The sequence below is a fragment of the Anolis carolinensis genome, chromosome 5 (genome assembly GCF_035594765.1).
Source record: "Anolis carolinensis isolate JA03-04 chromosome 5, rAnoCar3.1.pri, whole genome shotgun sequence".
In the NCBI taxonomy this organism is placed as follows: domain Eukaryota; kingdom Metazoa; phylum Chordata; class Lepidosauria; order Squamata; family Dactyloidae; genus Anolis; species Anolis carolinensis.
In genome coordinates this window covers 68312348-68334536 of record NC_085845.1, presented here as the reverse complement: position 1 = coordinate 68334536, position 22189 = coordinate 68312348, and the positions used below count along the sequence as shown (strand labels likewise).

The 22189-nt window shown below is 40.2% G+C and overlaps 1 protein-coding gene across 3 annotated transcripts in view; it reads left to right on the top strand.

The window, feature by feature from the left end:
* mtnr1a (melatonin receptor 1A) overlaps positions 1 to 22189 on the top strand; it is a 105685-nt gene that overhangs the window by 40412 nt on the left and 43084 nt on the right. The window contains exon 4 of one of the 3 annotated variants that reach the window (XR_010006427.1): positions 805 to 12442. The exons of the other annotated variants lie outside the window; for them this stretch is intronic. The gene's annotated coding sequence lies outside the window, so the exon portion shown is untranslated. Of the gene's footprint in view, positions 1 to 804; positions 12443 to 22189 lie in introns of those variants that run through there. 3 annotated transcript variants of the gene reach the window in all.

Below are 22189 nucleotides of genomic sequence, written 5' to 3'. Positions count from 1 at the left end.
TGTTTTTTCAAACTATAGTCCGTCCATTCACCAACAGTCTGAGGGACTGTGAACTAGCTCTCTGCTTTTAAAGTTTGAGGACCCCTGATTTAAATGGTGCCTTATAGGCTTGTACATTTGTACAGAATCAATATCCATTTCTGTTTGTTTCATTTGTAAGGCCCCCGTTTTGGAGCGCCTTCCAAAAAGGGACACCTTATCCGAATGGGTGTTTTGTTCTGCATCTGTAAATTTTCAACCTATTTGCCACTATGGGCGGGTTTCCCCAGACTCCCCTTCCCCTCAGTTTTAGGGCTAGAGGGGTGAAAATCACCACACATGGAGGGCACAGCTACCATTCTTAGCCCACCAAGTTTTGTAAAGTTTGGGTCATCCCCCGATTTTTAGGGATTTTTTTCTTTGTATAAATAAAATCTCCTTAAAAACATACCTTATTTCCCCTTGTTGGACCCACCCTCTAACTTTTCCAGGAGAGGAGCAGCAGGAGGGAGGCAGGTCAGGCACCATTCCTTCCTGCCAAATGATGCTCCACACACCACACATAGCCCAGTGTCCAGCCTAACTATTTCACTTCTTCTTTAACTGGCAGCAATGGGGAAAATTTCCCTCCCCTTCCCGTCATTTTTGGCAATGTCATAGTTTGGTTTGTCTTGGAGCTGCCGCCTTAGGTCCTTGTTTGCTTGCTGCTGCTGCACTAGGTGCTTTCCTCCTCATTCTCCTCTGACTCATGCAAAGAAGGTGCCTCCTCCAGCCCTCCTCCTCTTCCTCCTTCACATCTCTTACTCTCTCCTCCTCCCTCCTCAGCTGTTGGAGCTGCCGTGACCACACGAAGGAGGAAGAAGAGGGAGAGTAAGAGGCAAGGAGGGTGAAGAGGAGGTGCCTTCCTTGCATGAGAGATGGAGGCAGCAGCAGCAGCAGCAACGACCCAAGGCGGCAGCTCCAAGAGTCGAGGAGGAGGAGCCACACACTCTCTCTCCAAGGCATTTTAAGGAGGCTTCCCACTTGCAGATAAGGAAAAATGATGACCTCCTGGAAGAGGAGAGTAAATGAGGGTTTACTTTTTTTCTGTTGAGGGATTAATAAAAAATATTAAACTGTGCTTATGAAAAGAAGGCATGAAAACACTTTCTTTTGTTTCGAGCTAATTTTCATGGGGTGTGTGTGTGTGTGTGTTCCTGTTTTGTGCTCCAGCACGAAATGAAAGGAACTAAAGAACAAATTGAATGGGAGAAACGAATTTCGCGCACATGTCTAGTGCTTTACAAATAATAATACAAAAGGCAGATATGTGGTGCTGTTAGAAAATTAAGAAGACAGGCTGGCCAAGTTGACTTCAGGATTCTATGGGTTATAACCTGTCCTCTACTCAAAACATTTCAGTTCTGAGTCAGCCTTCCCAAAGCATGGCAGAGAGGAAATACAGAAGGCCAAGTAAACATTTTGATTCACTGCTTTACAGATCTTTCATTTCAGCCGTGATGTGAAGCTAGAAGCAATTCTCACACCATAACCTGAGAATGGGGTGTGACTGAATGCTTGTGTTTTTCTGTGTACGTCTTCATTCTTTGCCAGCGTGGGTACCCAAGGGATTTAAATCTCTTGTTGGTCAAGGTGGAGTTATTTTGACAACATGCCATAGTTCACAGCATCCCACTCTAAATTTGTAAAACCTTGCTGTGTCAAGACTGCAGTTAATACTTCTCATGGGTCCTTTCTCATAAAGTCTACATTTTTTATTTGCTAAGGTGACAGATCAGTGGCACCAAAAATCGTATTTCATAAATTTTCCTTGGTTTAAATTGTACACATACCCTTCAGCGAAATCCATTGTAGCATGTTGTGAAAGAGAACAACAGTCATGTTGCATTTGATGAACAAGAGATTCATAAGCAGTAACTAAATTTGCAAATCACATCTAGAACAGCTAGTGCATGCCATCAATACCAATGTTTAGACTACTTTCTCCATCAAATAAAAAAATACATTTTATATTCATGGGTTTCTATGTGCATTCGTCCAAAACAGCGCTGTGTTGGTCTTTCCTTTAGCCAGTTTACTCAGCAGTGAAAATAACCATGTAGTCAAACAGTTAAGCTTTATATTGAAAAGAGAGCTTATTTTAGCCATTTTCATTTTTCTATTTGAGCATTGGATTTCCATGTGTATGACCTAGCTGTAAATTGCATTTTAGTTATGGTTAGGAAGAGTAGCTGAGAGGTACAGCAGTAGGTTCCTTTTTTTAAAGTGTGTATGTATAGTTAGTAAATCAAACATTCAGAACAGACATGTGATATTTAATTAAGACATGAACACTTTAATTATGGATTTTTTTGGAACAAATGCCCTCACAATATGCGCATCCCTGCTGGTATATTTATCTACAGACAGGATTTTGAAGAGATTCCCACTGAGTTCCTCAATCTGTTCCTTTTCTTTGGTGTGTGTCTTTCCTGTCCTATATGACTGAAATTAACAACAGCCTGCCAAACTAATGCTGAGCCTTTTCATTTTTTTTTTAATTTGATAGATAGATTTGACTCATTTAATAGTGTAATAATGGGGTTTCAAGTAATAGTGGCACAGTTACCTAGAGTTTAGCTTTCCACTGTTGAATATTTCAGCATTTCCTTTATTCTAGGTTCGAAATTATGCTTCTTTGGAGGAATGGATTAACTCTGTTTCTTGATTTCCTTAACACATTAAAGAGGGCAAGGCCTATGTGATTAGGAGGGCAGTTAATATTGGTTGGGCTAAAGTTAGAACTGAGAAATGCAGCCAGGTCAAGTAATGGGGGGGGGGGGGCGGTTGGCAGAATCTTGATGAATCATTGGAAATGCTGACCTCTATAATATGTAGACCTTCTCAATGTGATTGATGACAATAATTTGCTGGGGAAGGGGCAGTCCTGATTGAATGGTGATTACTCACATATGTGTGAAGTGCATTCGTTGAGTCTCATTTCTGTCCCCATAAGGCAGTGGTTCTCAAACTGTGTTCTGTGGAGCCCTCGGGGTCCATCAAGCATACTGGGGGGCTTTGCAGTTCCCTCCTTCTGCTCCCTCTTCCCTCTCCCCTCCAAGCTTTCTCTCCTCTTTCCTGCTACTCCCTTCTCCATCTGCCTCCCTTGCTACCAAAAGCCTTTCCCTTGCCAACAAAAGTCTTTTTCGCTTGGCCCTCTTGCTGCCAAAAGCCCTTTTCCCTGAGCTTCCTTGCTTCCAAAACCTTATTTCCCTGTCACCGCTCAGGTGGTGTTTTGATTATGCTGTTCCTGCCTGGCAGCAGGGAGATGAACTGTATGGCCCCTGGGGTTTTGGCTTATTATTATTATTATTATTATTATTATTATTATTATTATTATTATTATTATTAAGGCTGGGTTGCCATCTGTTGGGGGTGCTTTGAGTGTGCTTTTCCTGCATGGCAGAAGGGGTTGGATTGGATGGCTCCTGGGGTCTTCCACTGAAATACTGTTAAAATTGTTCTTCAAAGGTTTGTCCATCTATTTATTTCTTTACTCTGTGTCAAAAGCATTGCATAAATAAATAAGCATAAAACTGATAAAATAAAGGGAATACAAGCAGCTAAATAATTTTAGACCAAAAATGGGCAATATATAATATAATATATAAACATTTATTGGGGCTTCACAAGAAACTTTTGCTTCAAAAGGGGTTCTGTGACTGAAAAAGTTTGAGAACCCCTGCCGCCCTCCTGGCTCAGGGAAATGATGTGCAAGGAGATGGAGGGGGGTGAGGAAAAAAAATCCCTCCTAGACCCCATCTCCTGGTGCATAATTTCCTCGCACCTTCTGGTGCAAGGAGGAACGTTATGGTGGCCAGGTGAATTTTATTGTATTTTAGGGGTAATTTTAGGGCTGGGGGGGTTGGTGCCTAAAAGATGAAAGATTGCAATGGGGACCCTCTCCTGGGTAGTCCCAGGACTACCCAGTAGTGAGTGCCCACAGGCTCAATAACTAGTAGACCTGCGCCTTTCAGGAAGGCCCAAATCTAATGAGGTATCTAATTAATTCAGAACAAACCCTGGCTTGTTCTGAATTAATTCGGTTTTACCTGAAGCATCATTTGGATGCCTCTGGTAAAACTGAGACAGATCTTGGTTTTTAGGCCTGTCTGGATGGGTCCCTAGTCAATTGCTATAGGGGAACTATTAGCTTGATTTTAATGATTAGATTGCATTCTGGTTACCAAGCAAAATGTGACTTTTACATAGTTTACATAGTAATAGAGATGTTGCATGGAAAATCTGACAAGCTGCCTAGATGGTCTGGAGAGGCTGGTATTTTATAAAGTCAAGGTAAAGGTTTCCCTTTGACATTAAGTCTAGTTGAGTCCGACTCTGGAGGATGGTGTTCATCTCCATTTCTAAGCCGAAGAGCTGACGTCAGTAGACACCTCCTATATCATGTGACTGGCATGACTGCATGGAGCGCCGTTACCTTCCCACCATAGCTGCCCCTATTAATCTACTCACATTTGCATGTTTTTGAACTTCTAGGTTGGCAGAATCTGGGGTTTATGACGGGAGCTCACCCTGTCCTGTGGATTCGAACTGCTGACCTTCAGGTCAGCAAGTCCTGCAGCCTAGCGGTTTAACCCACTGAACCATTGCTGGCCCTTGTTACTTTATAGTTGGAGTATATTGTGTTTTAATCCTGTAATATACTTATTTTAATCCTCCAGTGAAAAATTGCATATGCTTGACCAAAGCATATGTGCTTAACCAAAGCATTATTGTGATTTGCTATCTGGTTGGCTTTGTCTACTGACAGCCCTGTGAAGGAGACTGCTCCTTTGTCATGAATAGCCCTAATCAAGTCTAGCAACTCAAAGCTGGCACTATTTTAATTAAATCAGTCCATCTATAATGTGGTCTTCCTCTTTTCCTTTAGCTGTCCATGCTCTCTAGCACTATTGACTTTTCCAGTGAATCATGGTGGAAAGGTTTATAAGCAACTGGTGCATGGCCTTGTGCACTCAACAGTTCTTTGAGTTGAGATGCCTTGTGAATATACAAGCCTATATCTATACATAGCACACAAAAATTCACCTTATACAGCTTCTGTTTTACAGTCACTGGACAGCTGAGGCTATTATTTTTGCACCATTCAACTTGTCAGATTGTATTAGCTTACTGTCTAAAGAGAACTCCCTCTACAACCAATTGCTTGTTAATTCATCTACAGCAAACTCTAAGGGATTTCCCTTAAAAACCATTTTAGGCAAAGTACTTGATTTATACTTCCTTTGGCACCACTTAACCAAAGTTCAGCAAACGTCAGATGTTTGCACTGGCTCACAAGAGCATTGTGAGATTATTCTTAAAACCTTTAACTTGGGAAAAATCTGCTTATGGTGATTTGGAGCAGAGGTCACCATGATGTTGGAAATTGCTTATGATATGTTGTGGGACGCCCCTTGGAATGGCTCCCTTCTCTCTTAGAACCTTCATGAAATTGTAATGAGAGATAGAATATCATTCAGCCAATTTTTTGTTTGAAATTTGTATTCTGAAATACACAGAAAGCGGTTGGAATCCAGCATCCTTTCAAAGTAGTGTATACGGTCTGTACATGGAAATATGCTACCCAGCAATTTGCAGGACCTAAGTTAAATAGCAGCACATAAGAGCTTTGGGCTTTGGGAGGGAGTTGTCAGGGGCAATTTTTCCTGCTTCTCTCTCGAAGCTGCGGTGAGATCAGCAGATAAATGAAACTGCAGATATGAAATCTGTGGATATGGGTATCTTACCATATCCTAGCTGATTACACCCTGATTATTGGTTATTGGTTGTCGGTTTTTCTTGAGTTTAAGCTTTTATTGTTTTTATATGCTTTTATGTATTAATTCATTGTAATTAAATGTATCTTATGTTGTTGTATTTTATTGTTGCATTACTGGGCTTGGTCCCCATGTAAACTGCCCCAAGTCCCTTCAGGGAGATGGGGCGGGATATAAGAATAAGGTTATTATTACTATTTATGTCAGTGGAACTCTGCTTGCTCAACCTAACCAGAAGATGACCTTATTATGTCCTAAAAAGGGAAACTACAACTATAAGAGAATTTATACTGACATATGTCACAAACAGCATTCTAGCCCACTGTGTCCCCTTCCACACAGGTGAATAAAATCCTACATTTTCTACTTTGAACTGTAATATATGGCAGTGTGGACTCATACAACCAGTTCAAAGCAGGTATGGTGGAATTTTCTGCCTTGATATTCTGGATTATATGGCTGTGTGGCATTGGAAGCTTTTGTTTACAGACAACAGTTAGGCCGGGCAACTTTGAAAAGGGCTACCTGGCTATGCCTATGAACTAGAGGCATATGAAATCAGCATTTGGCAAGTGCTTGGGCTCCATTATATGTCTTCATTCAACTGTAAAAATAAATCTTATGATTTTTCTCAATGTGAATATTATTTTCCAGGAGCTAACTTGTAAAACGTTTACTTAATAGTCTTCCAGATTCTGCCATCCTGTACCATAGGATAATTGTCCTAGTGTTTGATACTGTAGAAAAAATTGTACTTATCTTGTTAGTGCTGCAGTCCTGACACATAACATTTTCTATAATTTGCTTTAATTAAGATTTAAAAAAAACATTGTGGTTTTGCAGAAAATGAAAACTGCAAGGATTTACCTTCCCAGTGATATTGCTCCACTGTGGAGTTGGGGGGAGGAGTTAGTGGTGGGTGGAACTGTTTGGTGGGAAGTGATCATTCTCACCAGAAAGTGGTTCTTTCCCAGCTTGGATTTTTATTTTTTTTTTTAAAAAAAGGTACATGTGTGTGAATGTTTGCATATCATAACTTCAGTATTAGTGCACCCTGCTTAACAAAAATACATATAATTATGAATGATGGAAACAACAAATAAACAAAAAAAGTAGAGTGGCCACAGCCGTGTGGTTGGAAATAATGCAAAGCAAATATGGATTGCCTTCTAATGTGTGGCTCATTATGCCAATCACATCATGATGTGTGTGATATGTGTGGTAGGCGGGATCAATGTAGGCTGGGAAAATGCGGTGCCAAACAGATTTTTTTTATCAGTGTAGGCAAGCTTCCAAATCCCGCCTACCTTTCCAAGTGCATTTTTCGACTTAGATGCATCCCACAAGATAAAATGCCTTTCTAAGGTTCCATTTATTGAAAGTGCAACCCTACTGTTACATAAAGTGAACAACTCTCCAAGTTGCTGGGGCCATGGCAGCAATTCTTCACCTTGCTTTCTGACCAACTCTACCTCACCCTGTTGTATATACCTCACCACTCAGTATCAAGAAATAGAACTTTGTGTGCTATATGAGTTGACCTAGATCCATGAAACTAAACTATTGCCTCAGGTTTAATGCAGGACACTGTCCAGTGCCGTGGTGTATTCATTGACCCCCAAGCAAGCAAGCAAGCAAGCTAGCACTGGGAGATATTCCCCAAATGACTGTCTCATTTTCAGATGGGAGATTTTATTTCACACATAGAGAGAGCCATGCAGGCAACAACACCCAGAGAGCTAGGTCCAACCAGATGGTTCATTTCTGCCTTAAGGCCCTTTACTACCAACAGCGGAAAAGTTCTTGATCGCTTCTTGTATGTATACCACAATGCGATTTTATTGATGCTTAATGGTCTTAAGCTTGTAAGTTTCCTTGGAAGACATGGATTTTAAATGTGGGTTAGGAATAATTGCAGTCCATTATATATTGAATGACCAAGTGATAGCACTGATCCATCTCAAGTGAATTTTGTCATTTCATTCTCTGGCTGTAGCCATATCTGTAGAGTGGTTTTGAAGAAATAAAAGTTTGGTTTCTAGAACAGTCTCAGCTCAAAGGAAAGGAAGATAGAATGTTTTTGGTTATGAGCTGGTTGATTCCAACAGCTAGTAAGTGACTAGTAAGTGACAAACCTTATCTTTTTTAAATCTCAAAATGGGAGAAGGCCTCTGCTGTGTTCTTTTTGTTGATGTGTATGTGAAGTTGTTGATCTGTGAAAAAATTGTAAAATAGATAAGAGGACACACGTTTTCCATACCTTCTCATTGACTGCATGGAACTGCAGCATCGTATTTTTCACTGTTTGCATTTGACTTGGTTTTTTCATCATCATAATGAAACTCGAAACAGAGTTTCTTTCCTGAGCACTCTTAACATTTTTGTCACCACCTCCAAAATGACATTTTCATATATATGTGTGTATCAATAAGCCATCTTCACAGATTTGGGCCATATTAAAGTAAGATGATTTACTGTTGAACCTGGACATTAGCAGGATATTTTCTTATAAGTTGCCCCAGGGGTAAGAAAAGCATTATATATAAATACAGTAAATAAGTGCAAAAATAATGGATTCTGTGGGCAGGATTTTTTTTTTGGAACTATATTGAGATGATGTGGCACATTGGAAAATATGATAATTCTGGAAAAAGTGAAAGTCTGTAGAAAAAGAGAGAAACAGCCTTCCAAGTGGATGGATTTAGTCAAGGAAGCCACGTGAATTTTGGAATTTTGGAATTTAGGGATTTTAGAAGTATCTCATTCATAAGGTTTTTATATGTTGGAGTGACTTTGATAGCAAACTACAACAGTTTTACAATGGACCTGACTGTTTTCAGTATTATTTTTTGTAACATGGATTGGACATAGAAGAATGAGCCAAGACAAACAGCAGATCCTTTCTGGCTTCTCTCCTTCTGTGACCCTAAGATCCACTCAAACAGTCAAGGAATGGTCTCAAATGGTGTGAAATGGGACAGATGAAGGAGGATGGATGAGACCTCAACAAAGCTGTCTTGCCCAATTTTTTAAAACAAAGAATAGATTTATCTGCATTTGAGACTATTTGCTATTTAGTAGCAGCACTTCCCGCTTGCATACATGACTGTGCTTACTTCAGCCGTCAGGGCATTTCTGTATTTATTCTGCCATAATTGAGCTGAAGTCCATCATCTTGTTTCCCCTTTGAGCGATTGTGCATGAATGGTTACAGACTTGGAAAAACAAGAGAGAGCTTAATGTGATTTCTGCTATATCTTGAGGCTTGCCATTTTCAATGCACAATTTTTCCCCTTATCTGGGAGATGGCAGAATCGCATTTGCAGCATTATGAATCCTATATGGAATCATGTCATCCATTGTTTCAAACCAGAGACAGAGAGAATTGAGCCTGGCCTCAAGCTGTGTAGCACCACCAGGAAGCTGCAAGGCTCAGACCAGGTTCCAGTTGCATGAAGAGTTAGACTCTGAGTTAGACTCAGAAAGGAGAGCAAAGTAATCTGACAAAATGTTAGCTTTAATCAGCATCAAATATTTAATCAGATTAACCAGAGATTAGTCCTAGGACCAAATTCAAATCATCAAAATACACCACGTCTTCACAATGGAAGGAGATAATAAATCTTTCCTCAAGACAGGGGTGGGAAAAGTATGGCCCGTAGGCCACATTTGTGACCTCTACTACCCACCATGTAAAACTTTGGATGCTTCTTACTCTAATTCCTTATAGGAAAACAACTTGTAAGCTCTTCGCAGCAAGCTCAATAACTCAATTTTGCTCTGCTGTACCTCTCAAAATGGTGATAAGAAATGGTACAATATTATTTCCATCATTCTGAGCAGGGTAGCAAAGAAAAATGGCAGAATTTGGGCTTATGCTTACTGCCCCTGGCTATTGGTTATCGGTCCTGAGTATGTTTTTATTGTATTTTATATGCCTTATGTTTTATATGTTTACATATTTAAATGTATCTATATTATTGTATTTGTATTGTGTATTACTGGGCTTGGTCCCCATGTGAGCCACCCTGAGACCCTTTGAGGTGATGGGGTGGGACACAAGAATAAAGTTATTATTATTGTTGTTGTGTGGGGGGAAGTGCTACAAGTGGGCAGATCTGAGGATAACATTTGTCCTCCTTTTACCTCCCATTCACGTGGTTGCCTGCTCCTGCCTCTTGGCAATTCATGTGAATAACCCTCTTGATGAAATTATTGAAATAGTCCACCAGCCCTTGTATTCGGGTGCACTTTCTTAATGTCTAATCCAGATATCTTTGTGTACTGAACTGGGCTGTTGTGTCCATGTATCTCTAATCCATCTTCATTCCCTTCAAGAAGGAAGATTTAAGATGCTTCCTTTTGCCATCCTAAGAGCTATCTCATCATAGAAAAAGAAAAGGTGACATAAAGACTTGCAAATGAACTAACTTGTTTTTTTATCATAAATTTTCATTGATATATCATCAAAATACACCGTGTCTTCACAATAGCTCATCAGATGCAGTACAAAGTGATAACAAAGCCTCAAGATAAACAGCACATGAATACAGTCGTGAGAATATAATAGGATCCAGAAAGATGCAAATCATGTCCCTTTCACTAAATTAGAAGGGGTGGATGAGGTGATACAAATCTTTCAACTTTTCAAAGTGGTTATTTGGATGTGTAAAAGCATTGCATCTGCATACCAAAAGTCAGTTTCTTGGGTTCAAAATCGTCTGAGAAAGTTACTTTGTTATTTGTGCCATAGTGAGGAATCCTGTGTTAATATATGTAGAAAGAGCAGAAGTCACTTCAAATCAGTTATATTTTCACGTAACTTGGAAAGTTAATGGTCTGAGAATTGAGTTAATATATCAAGATACTTCAGCAGTGACAGTCCTAGTACCTGAGATAATTGGTCTTCCTGGATTGCTTTGCTTGTGTATTTTGGTAGGAGATAGAAGATGCCTAGATCGGGCTCCTGGAGTGTGCCCATTTGAATTCAATTCTGCACATCAGTAGAGTATTTTCTGAATAATTTCTATAAATTTTTCCAATATTGATTAATGGGATCTTCAGAGAACATTCTGTATAATGTAGTAGCATTTCCTGTGCATAGTCTGATTTGTTGATTAGGGATCTCATCATATTTGCCACTGGAATTTCCACAAATCATGGCAAATCTGGTGGTGCCCGGCGAGGGGCAGGGGGAACCTCTCACCCCATACCCTGCATTACCTGACTTAACCCTAACCCCATCCCATGAGGGGAGAGTGTCCACCACCTGGCTTCCCCCCATTGTTGCTAATTCAACATGGAAAACCTCAGCAGCAAATGCCAGTTCCTCTCCTTTTGCTCCACAAAGCCTTAGCTCTACGTAGTGGGATAGGAGCTAGTGAGCTCTGTGGGGTAAATGGAGAAGAACCGGCGTATGCCATCGCTTTTGGTCAATGTGATGAGGTTGAAAGACCACAACTCTCTCTTTGTCAACTTGTCATATAATGAAATTATAATTATTCCAGATACTGAGGATGAGACTGTCTGTTTGCCTGAGACTGTGTGGTGTCTCTTGTTGATTATCTCAGTAAAGATATTCTATGTAGAAATCCAATTCCATGTTTTGGTCTTAAGGAGGGATCCACATAAAGTTTTTTTTATTATTATTGCTGGGAAACTTATTCTTATACAGTGACCGTTGCCATGTTATGGCGGCTGAGGTGATACTTGCAAGCTGTTGTCACTCTCCCTGAAATATTAGTCGTAGACAAAAGAGGAAATTCTCAAAGTCATCCCCAAACTGAATTATGTGTGTAGGTTTGGAGACACAGACGGTTGGCTTAGTGTGTGGCTGAAAAAGTTTACAGTATTACTGTCTAAACTGGTTTTTTTCATGTCAGGAGTGACTTGAGAAACTGCAAGTCGCTTCTGATGTGAGAGAATTTGCCATCTGCAAGGATGTTGCTCAGGGGACGCCCAGATGTTTGATTTTTTACCATCCTTGTGGGAGGTTTCTCTCATGTCCCCACATAGGAAGCTGGAGCTAACAGAGGGAGCTCATCTGCACTCTTTCAAAATTCGAACTGGCAACCTTCAGGTCAGCAACCCAACCTTCAAGTCAGCAGTCCTACCTGCACAAGGGCTTAACCCATTGTGCCACCAGGAGCCCATCCAAACTGGTGATATTTCTAAACTGGGCCATTGGGGCCTGTAGTAAGAAAGTTTCAGATTTTTCTCTCATAGTTATCTGAGAAATCCCATTTTTCTCAGAAGATGGTTGCAAGGGCAATCATAACACTGAGATGGTGAACATCAGTCCCTCGTGTTTGCAGCAGTTCTAAAAGTTCATTATCTCTGATCTGGTACCTTGCATACCTGATAAAGTTCAAGCCTGTTTGTGGAGACATAGAAGACATTATATAAATTGATATTTAAATTGAGAGTTGGTACTTCAGATTAGAAATACCCCTGTGACTAGCGATTGTATTCCTTCATGTATTAGAACTGCTTTCCTTTGGCTGGATGGCAAAACCGCACACCTTTGCTGCTGTGTCTGTTCTTACTCCTTTTCCTCCTTGTAAAATATGGTTGATTATAATACCATAATTATGATTACTTTTCTGATTATTTTGAAAAGATTTTTTGAAATGTTTTGGCTAGTGGCTGCCATGACAATGATATGGTAAAACCACTCTGAGTTTTAAGTAGCATTAAAGGAGCTATCCAAGGTAATGAATCTATTTTAAGGATAGGATTCTTCACTTTGGAGAGCTTCTGTAAAGTTCAGAAGCAAATCCACTGCCCCAGACACATGAGAGTTATCAACCAGCCACCACTAGGAGCTAGAGAACTCTCATTCATTGGAGGCTATTATCTAACAGAAATTATTTAGCTATGGATATCTTTCATTGACAGCATTGGTGGTACTGAAGGTGGCGGTCCTTGGAGCAATGCTGATCTGTGAGCTATCAGTTGCTAATCTGTAGAATATTTCCAGGAAAGAAAAATATATATTATAGCCAATGGTCACAAATAGAGTACTAGTATCTGGCACTTTTAAGGAAAAATGGTCATTTCCCCATCTCAAATAGCATGAGAAGCACTGAGCTGGATGACCTTCAAGACTCTTGCAAATGTCCAGTTTACTATTATTTAAATTTAATGACAAATAAATATATATCTCTATAGGAAACATGGCAACTACTGGACTGAAAGAAACTATGTTGGTAAGAGATTTCAAATACTCATATTCATATGCATTCGTTCTTTCTCTCTCATACATATATCTCACTGTAAAATAGCATCTTCCCATAAATAAGTGGCAATGATATTCTTTACATCCTGATTTCTTTAAGGTCAGTGGCTGCACATTTATAGACTTCAAGGAAGAGCCTGATTGTGACCTAGTTTGTAGTTAAATCTGCCTTCTGACCTGTAGCAAAATTTTAGTCTTCAGAAAACTATTAAAATAATTGCTGAGAAATGCATTGAAGTAGCTGTAATTTGTGATATCATCCACTAGAGGGAAAATAGACCACATTTTAGAGTTCTGAAGAACAATGTAAATAAATACAGTTGTTTCCACCTTTACCAAAACCTGTTTGAATAGCTAGCAGATACTTGAAATGAGATGTGCATATAGTTTCAGAGGAGGATCCTGTTAAACTGGCTGGGATTTCTGGGAGTTGTAGGCCAAAACATCTGGGGACACACAGGTTGAGAACTACTGTTCTAGGTAGTCTAGGTTGATTCTATGGTATTCCTGGGCCAGTAGGGTTCAATATTATCCATGGTTTTGCATATCCATGTGAAGTTCGGGACCATATTCCATAGAGATACAGGGGTCATGCTGTACTATGAATTAGTTCCTATTGTTCTCTGCCTCAAAAAGGTGCTTTAGGTTTGAACCAATAAGATTTGGCACAATAGAATATGGAGACTGGAAAAGGAAGCACAACAGCAAAAGTACAAAGAAAGGAGACAAGGATGGCGAGAAGACTCATAACTCGCAATCTTATCACTTAAATGATCCTATTATGGGTTGTTTTCTCACACATGAAACATAATGTTGCTATAAAGCAAGGTTGGGAAAAGTGTGGTCCCAGTCCCCATGTATGTAACCATTGAAACCACTACACCAGTCCCACAAAGTCCCCTGTAGTTTTCCATTTTTGGTGTGATGTTCAAGTGTTTTTCACTTGAAAATCACATCCCCACCCAAAACTCTGTACTCACCAAATTCTTCGTTTTTTCAGCTGTGTCCCAACCATACATAATGCACCATCGCCCTTGTGACCTCATCATATGTGCTGCCAAAATAGCCACACATCATGGCGAATTCAGTGGTGCCTGGTGGGCGATGTGGGGAACCCGTTGCCCCATGCTATGCATCGCTCGGCTTCCTTCTTACCTCATCTCATGGAGGAAAACATGCACTGCCCAGCTTCCCCCATTGATCCCAGTGTAACACATGAAGCCTCTCATATTGCTCCCACAGCAACATATGCTAGCTCCTTTTGGCTTTGGTGACTGAACCCTGCCAGAAGTAGCTGTACATCTTCAGATGGGAACTGGCAGCCTCCGTTGCAAAACTAAAGAGGAACTGGCATTGCCGTTGAAATTTACCCCATCTGATGAGGTTGTTGGTCTTTATGTTCTCTGGTATACAGCTTTAAAAAGGAGATATTGAAGAGTGTCATGTGGGGGTGAGACCCATGGAAGATGAAGAAATCAACCCCCATGCCCTTATATTTGCCCACTTCTGTATTACTGCACTCAATCTACCCACCCATGAAGAGAACAGAAATTGCATTTGGTTGCTGGTTGACATTATTATTTATTGTGATAACATTGTTTGTTTTATATTATTTTATGCTGTGAATTGTTTTTCTGCATTTTGATTTTAACTGTGTTGTTGGGCCTTGCCCCATGTGAGCCGCCCCGAGTCCCCTTGGGGAGATGGTGGCGGGATATAAAAATAAAGTTGTTGTTGTTGTTGTTATTATTATTATTATTATTATTAACACAACAGCATTATATGACACAGCAAACAAGATAGATATTCTGGATTTCGTATCACAAAATCACAAGTCGAACACTTCTCAAGTGTCTAGGACTGTGTGATGTATTTTCGGATGATGTGCGCAGATCCCAGTAGGCCTTTTGCAGTTGGCAGATCATAATTTTGTCAATGTCTATTGTTTCCAAATGCCGGCTGAGACCTTTTGGCACGGCACCCAATGCGCCCATCACCACCGGGATCACCTGCACTGGTTTCTGCCATAGTCTTTGAAGTTCAATCTTGAGGTCCTGATAGTGGCTGAGTTTTTCCTGTTGTTTTTCGTCAATGCGACTGTCACCTGGGATGGCAACATCAATGATCCAAACTTTTTTCTTTTCCACAACTGTGATGTCTGGTGTGTTGTGTTCCAGAACTTTGTCAGTCTGGATTCGGAAGTCCCACAGTATCTTTGTGTGCTCATTTTCCAATACTTTTGCAGGTTTGTGATCCCACCAGTTCTTTGCTGCTGGGAGGTGGTACTTGAGGCATAAGTTCCAATGAATCATTTGGGCCACATAGTTGTGCCTCTGTTTGTAGTCTGTCTGTGCGATTTTCTTACAGCAGCTGAGGATATGATCAATGGTTTCGTCGGTTTCCTTGCACAGTCTGCATTATTATTATTATTATTATTATTTGCTAATATTTGCAGAGCAGTACTTAAAAATATACAAGTAACAATATTACCTGAAACATTTTTTATTAATATAACTGCCAACGTTTAAAAAGTAGAGGAATATTTGTTGAGTGTGTATGAAAAAATATAAAAGCAGTATATGCCTTATTTGCCATATTGATACTACTGATTTTTATCTCATATAGTTTGTTGAGATTCTGTTCAAATAGCAATTCTTGTCATGGAATAGCTGCCTGTAGAGCTGAATGGCTTCTGTACGCTGGACACATAAGGGGATTTTGATGAAGGCGCTCCATTAAATGTTAGTCCTTCAATTACAGCACGTTATTTCCATGTAATCTGTAAGAACCTGGGAACATACATTTTGTTAATCTAGTAATAAAGAATAAAGGCAATTTAAGTTGGATTAACCCTCATTCCACAAAATTGAACTCTTCAGTATCCTGTGTCAAGCTAGCAGTTTCTGCTATTGAAAGTAATCCGCAATCAGCAAAAATGTCATTTAAAGAACCAGAATATCTGCTATGTATTTTTTCAAAAAAATGCTTTCAGACACTGCACTATAGTATTGGTTTAACTGAATTCACGCAGGATTATTCAGCACTATTTTTCATTTAGCAATATGATCTCTTCTACAAATCTGTTCACGTTCCAGATATGTGTTGTAGTCATACTGACATAAGCAGAAATCTTGAATGAATTGCCCAGTCCAAAATGAGATGTAATCCCCAGAAGTTTCAACTCTTTTTCTGCCCCCTCCCCTCCAGGTCAGGGCTCTGTGATGATCTGCAAACATCAGTGAGACTTCAGTAATACTGTATCTATGTCTCCTTATGGAACAGGGGATCATCCAAGTGTGGACTGAGGAGAGCAGAAAAGACAAAAGGTCTAAAAAGCACACCAGTGCATACATTTTACCATTCATAGTGGTAATAGAGCAAAACCTATATACTGATGCAACAAGGAAATAAAAATGAGCAGGCACAAACACACTGGCCAGAAGACCCTATAGTTTGTCATTACACAGGAATATTATAGCTTTGTCCTACTATAAGATATCACCAGTATCTTTGTGACACAAGAAACCTTTACCTGAATCTCCTACTTCAGGTACATCTACGCTGTAGAATTAATGCAGTTTAACAGAACTTTAGCTGGTGCCTCATCAAACTACAACTCCCACAATTTCTTAGCATTGAGCCATGACAGTTAAAGTGGCATCAAACCACCTTCATTCTACAATGTAGATAGATATATCCTTCATCTCCTATCTGAAAATGCCTAGAAACAGACACTTGGTTTTATGGAAAAGAGAATGTTTTGTGGTTCACATTTTTTTTTTTGGATACTTATGCTATAATTACACTGGCTTATGCAACAGCAGTGATGTGGTATTAGTATTTGGACAGAAAAGGCTAGAGATCATTGTTGGAAGAAAAAGGCTGCCAACTCTGAACAGCCCATTTATTTAATGCCTGGCTTGTTGGGTGCATCTTCAGAGCCAGGAAACTCTGGACAGCTGGCTTGGACAATGGCCAATTGCATGGCACAATGACATATCCAGGCGAGCCTCCCCAAACGTTGTCTTTGAAAAGACTTCCAGAATCCAAACAGTTGAGAAATAGACTGCTTACAGCCTTTTCTCCTAGAATCAGAGAGTTGGAAGAGACCTCCAGTCCAATCACCTATCATTCAAAAATACACAATCAAAGCACTCCTATCTAATCACTGTTTAAAAACCTCCAAAGAATGAGACTCCACCACCTCTTCAACAAGATGGCAATGATCCTGTGAAGTCTTGGCTTTGCCTTTTCCTCTCCTTTGCTTAGGTTTTCCCAATAGTGTAGATGCCTCCATTTGTATTAGTTTTTGGGAGGAGCATGAAATCGCCCCAGAGGCCAGTCTTATTTGGTTTAGTCCATCTGCCTGTTCAGAGATCTCTTTCTAGACTCCCCTTTTTCTGCAGTAGAGCTATAGAGACTACAGGCCTGGTTTTGTCTGGAAATCCTAGGCCTACCAATCCAAAACAGGCATGCTTAGCACTAAACACTACATTTAGCAGCATTCATATACCATCAGTCCCAGTGACAACGGAAGCCTTTGACCAGCTTAGGCTTCACAAAGAAAAAAGATTAAGACAGCCCCTGTGCTCCAGTTTGTGAGCCATTGCTTTACACCAGAGACAGAGAGCTTTCAAAGACTCCAGAGAGATGACTGCAATCAGCAAAATCTTCTTTTGTAATGTATTGTTTTAAGCTATCTTTTAATAGCCCTGGGTGGAGTTAACCCTTTGTTTATCTTGTTTCCAGTAAACTTATTTTGGCTATATTTTCACCTTGCCTAAAGTGCCTCTGTATGTTAAGGGTCTTGATCTTAATAGAAAGTATACAGATAGCCTCCGAGTAAAGCCAGGCACTATAGTTTTCCCAAAGGCTTGGGTATACCATCACAGATCCTTCCTTTTCTTTCCTTTTCTTCCCTTTTCTTCAGTGAGTCTTGCAACTGCTACCATAAAATACCATTGTGCAATTTGATGAACCAGCAGAATTTCGCACTTGATATTTAACAGATTAGAAACAAATGGTCAAGAATGAAATTTCTGCTATGGTGAATTATCTGTCCTACATGTTTTATATAACTTAAACCTGTGTAAACCTCTAACAGGATGCCAGCCATGGTGTAAATTCATGCTCCTTGCTCAACTTCATCCAGAAAATTCAACTTAAGTCTACTTTTATAAATGAGTTGGGCTTTCCATCTACTGGATCTTGCTAATAGGTCATTTCTTTCTGGTATTCTTCATATAACTTCATATTATAAAAAATAGCTAAATATTGGTTTTTTTAAGTCATCTAAATCATCACAACATTTGATCGAGTTTTTAAATAATGTGGAATAATGAGATCACATATTTCAGTTTACATTCAGTGGAGATAAGCACAACAAACTTGTTAAAGTTCAATTGTATCTTTAGAACAACTGAATTCGGACCCATGTTTTTTTTTCTTGCCAGTTCAACACTTTTCTCACACTTGAATTGCTACCTCCAGTAGCAACAGTTTCAAGTTATGATTAAATGCATACAAATTGGAAGTAAACTTTCTGCTATCTATAGCTTACAAGCCACAGATTTCACTCCTCTTTTCATGACCATGTGCTACTGACTCACCTGTAAATTGCTTGTTTTGGGAGAAAAGAAGATAAAACATGGGCTAGATGAATTTCAAACAACTCCATACCACATATAAAAAGAGGGGAATTTCCAAAACAGTGTGTACTAGCCTTGTGCATTTCAGCTGGACTTCAATCCATTTCTGCTGGCTGGATACCAGTAGACACCCATGTCAGTTTTTGCGTGCCTCCAGAAAATGAGTGCGAAGCCAGATGGCATTTTTGGACTGCAGCCAAAAAACTACAGCTAGATCCAGCCCATTGGTGGCAGTGGGGGCTCCCCGGCTCTCCTTCCTGTCATTTTAGGCAATGGCATCATTTGTCCAGATATGGTTCATTAAGACCTGGATTACAAAGCACCAGAGTTAAGGTACCACTCTTTCTACGATCCTTTCCCTTTGGTCTGTAGAGGAGACCTGGGTTTAATGCCTCCTTAAAGTTGTTTCTACTTTAGAGGAGACAGGCACTATAGGTGCTGCAGATGCACATGCTCTCTCCATGCACACAGCTTTCCAGGGCATTTTAAGGAGGCTTTCCACTTCCAGGGAAGGAAGAGCAAAGACCTGGAGCTATCCTACCCTGTGATTCCTTTTAAAAAGCCATCTCTTTTCTCTTAATTTGCACTGCAGCCCTTGCCTGGAGTGGTGCCTGCCTTTCCTCCCTTCACACCTTTCTGCTTCAGGTTTAATACTTCTTTAAGTATCTACTTTCTACTCGAGATGAGAGGTAACTAAGTGGTAGCAGTTTTCTAAAAATGAGGTTTTTCTTTTTGTTTGCTGGGATTGTTATTATTAATAATTATTATTATCTTTAAGAAGCCAAAAAATACACTGAAACCAGGACACAACTGTGATGTCAAATAGGGAAGGAAGAGCCATGATCGGTTGCCATGTGGTCCCATTAAAATGGGAAAATGTGGTGTCTGGGCCTTTGCCATTATGGCTCTCCGGTAGAGCTGAAGAGACTGTTTTGACCAAAGTAAAATGGCTAAAATGGATCCGTGCACATGTCTATTGTGTACTATGATGGGGGGCAGAGGACACACCTAACTTGACCTTTGGATCCTGATTGTCTGGATCACTGTTGCTTGCCCATAATTCAAAACCAGCTCTACTATTAAGAAGAGCAAGGTGGATGTTTCCGGCAGTAGTTCCCTGGAATCAGAAAGTGGTGTAAAAATGCTGAAGGACAGAGTTGTATGAATTACACAGTGTTCTTTTTGTGTTGTCTTTATCACATACCTTTCTCCTTCCCGATGAAATAGAGACAGTGCCCTAAAAATTTCAGTTGCCAGCCTATTCGTTTTCAGTACATCGACTGGAGAGTATAGGGGGCAATTTATCCTTGCCTCAGGAAGCATGAAATCTTGAACACAGATTAAAACCATATATGTCCTCTTTCTGGCCAACCATTTAAGCTCAAAAACGAGAAAAGTTCTATTTCTTGTATAGCAGCTTTAACAAATCACATGATATCAATGTACAAGCTCTGGAGATGGTCACAAAGGTTAGAGCTTTTAACAGGCAGAAAAGGTTCAATGCCATATCCTGAATAGGTGCCATTACACTGATTCTATGGGCTATTTTGCTGGAGAAGTGAGAAAAAGGTCATAAAACATGTTGCAACATGAAATTACTTATTTATCTACAGTTTGTTGTCGGAGGCTTTCATGTCTGGAATCACTGGGTTTCTGTGAGTGTTCTGGGCTGTATGGCCATGTGGCAGAAGCATTCTCTCCTGATGTTTCACCCACATCTATGGCAGGCATCCTCAGAGGTTGTGAGGTCTCTGCTCTGGCTGACTTCTCCTATTGAATTAGTCTGCAGTGCCTCATGGCTCACTTACCTACGGTTGTTTGATGATGGTGCTTCCACAGTAGTTTGTATTCAAACTCGACATAGCTGGAAACACATATTAGGAGGAAGTTGGTATGAGTTCTCCATCTGAATGTTTTTCTTATTTGCTCTTGCGGTTCCCCCTTCTCTTCTTTTCCTCCTTGATCTTTCTAAATTATATTCCTGTGGGAAAGATTTCATGCAAGAATATTGAATCAGAATTTTCAAAACAGCAGGGAGAAAGCAAACTCATCTGTTATACTCTGTACTTTATTACCTTCTACAGCTGTTCACTAACAAAGAAGTGACTTATTATTTCGACATTTTGAATAGAGTTGAAACAGAATTGCTTCATGAGATCTGATGCCACATGCATTAGAGTTTCAAAAATGATGAATTCAGTGACACACTTCTGTTGCTTCAGTGTTGCTGCAGATTTTCATTCTTGATTTAGCATGTCTTCTTTTCTCTTCCACTGATGCCAAGTGTACATAATGAAGGAGAATTGTACTAGACAACTGTTCTGTTGACTAGTAGTATTGTGCAACCAAATGCACAAATTAAGGAGCACTACCATACTTTTCAGAAGGGACAAAAATACACAATGTGCATCTTTATGCACAATGGCTTTGCATGTACAACTGAGTGTGGGCATTTTGCATCAGACAAAAATACCCAACTGACTTCTAACTGCTGCAGGACAATCAGGAACGGCCCTAGGTTTTTTCAGTATGTAAGCAAACCTAGCCCCCCCTGAAATTATGCCCCCCCAACTTACCGGCGGCAGCGGTGACCATTGGGTTGCTCGCTGCGGAATAAGGAAGTACTTGCTATTCTCGTGAGATTTCGCGAGATTTCGCGAAATCTCGCAATAATAGCAAGTACTTCCTTGTTCCACGGCGAGCGACCCAATGGTCGCCGCTGCCACCACCACCGCTTCGAGAGCGCACAGCAATGGCTGCTCCCGAAGCGGCAGCTTCATGGCCTCCATTAAGAACTGGCCCTGAGGACAACATATGATGCATAAGACACCAACTAAATTGCAGCCAAGTCATCAACAGTCCCTGGTTGTTTGAAAAAGACAATACAAAGCAAGTTGTGAAGTTGTTAAAGACTAGCATTCCACAGTTTAGATACCACTTTTGAGAAATCCTTATCATGCTTCCCTATCTACTATATTTCAGAGCAGAGTTTAGGGGAACAACAATCAGCAGAGCTTCTGATTCTGAAAGTTACTTGCAACTACTCAACAGGTTTATGTAGATGAGCGGTTCTCAACCTAGGGTCCCCAGATGTTTTTGGCCGAATACTTCCAGAAATCCCACCCAGTTTACCATCTGTTAAGATTTCTGGGAGTTGAAGGCAAAAAACATCTGGGGACCCCAGGTTGAGAACCACTGATGTGGATGGAGGTCAGCAGTAATCCCATGACATTTATTAAGTTTTTATTAGTAGAATATAAAAATAATATTTTAGTTAATTGACTTTTTTGTTACTGCTTCATTTATACATTACCTTCTATGGCGCAATGGGTTAAAGCCTTGTGACAACAGAACTGCTAACTTGAACATTGTTTTGCTGACCTGAAGATTGCTGGTTCGAATCCCACCCAGGGAGAGTGGAGATGTGCTTCCTCTGTCAGCTCCAGCTCCATGTGGGGACATGAGAGAAGCATCAGAGCGTCCCCTAGGCAACGTCCTTGCAGATG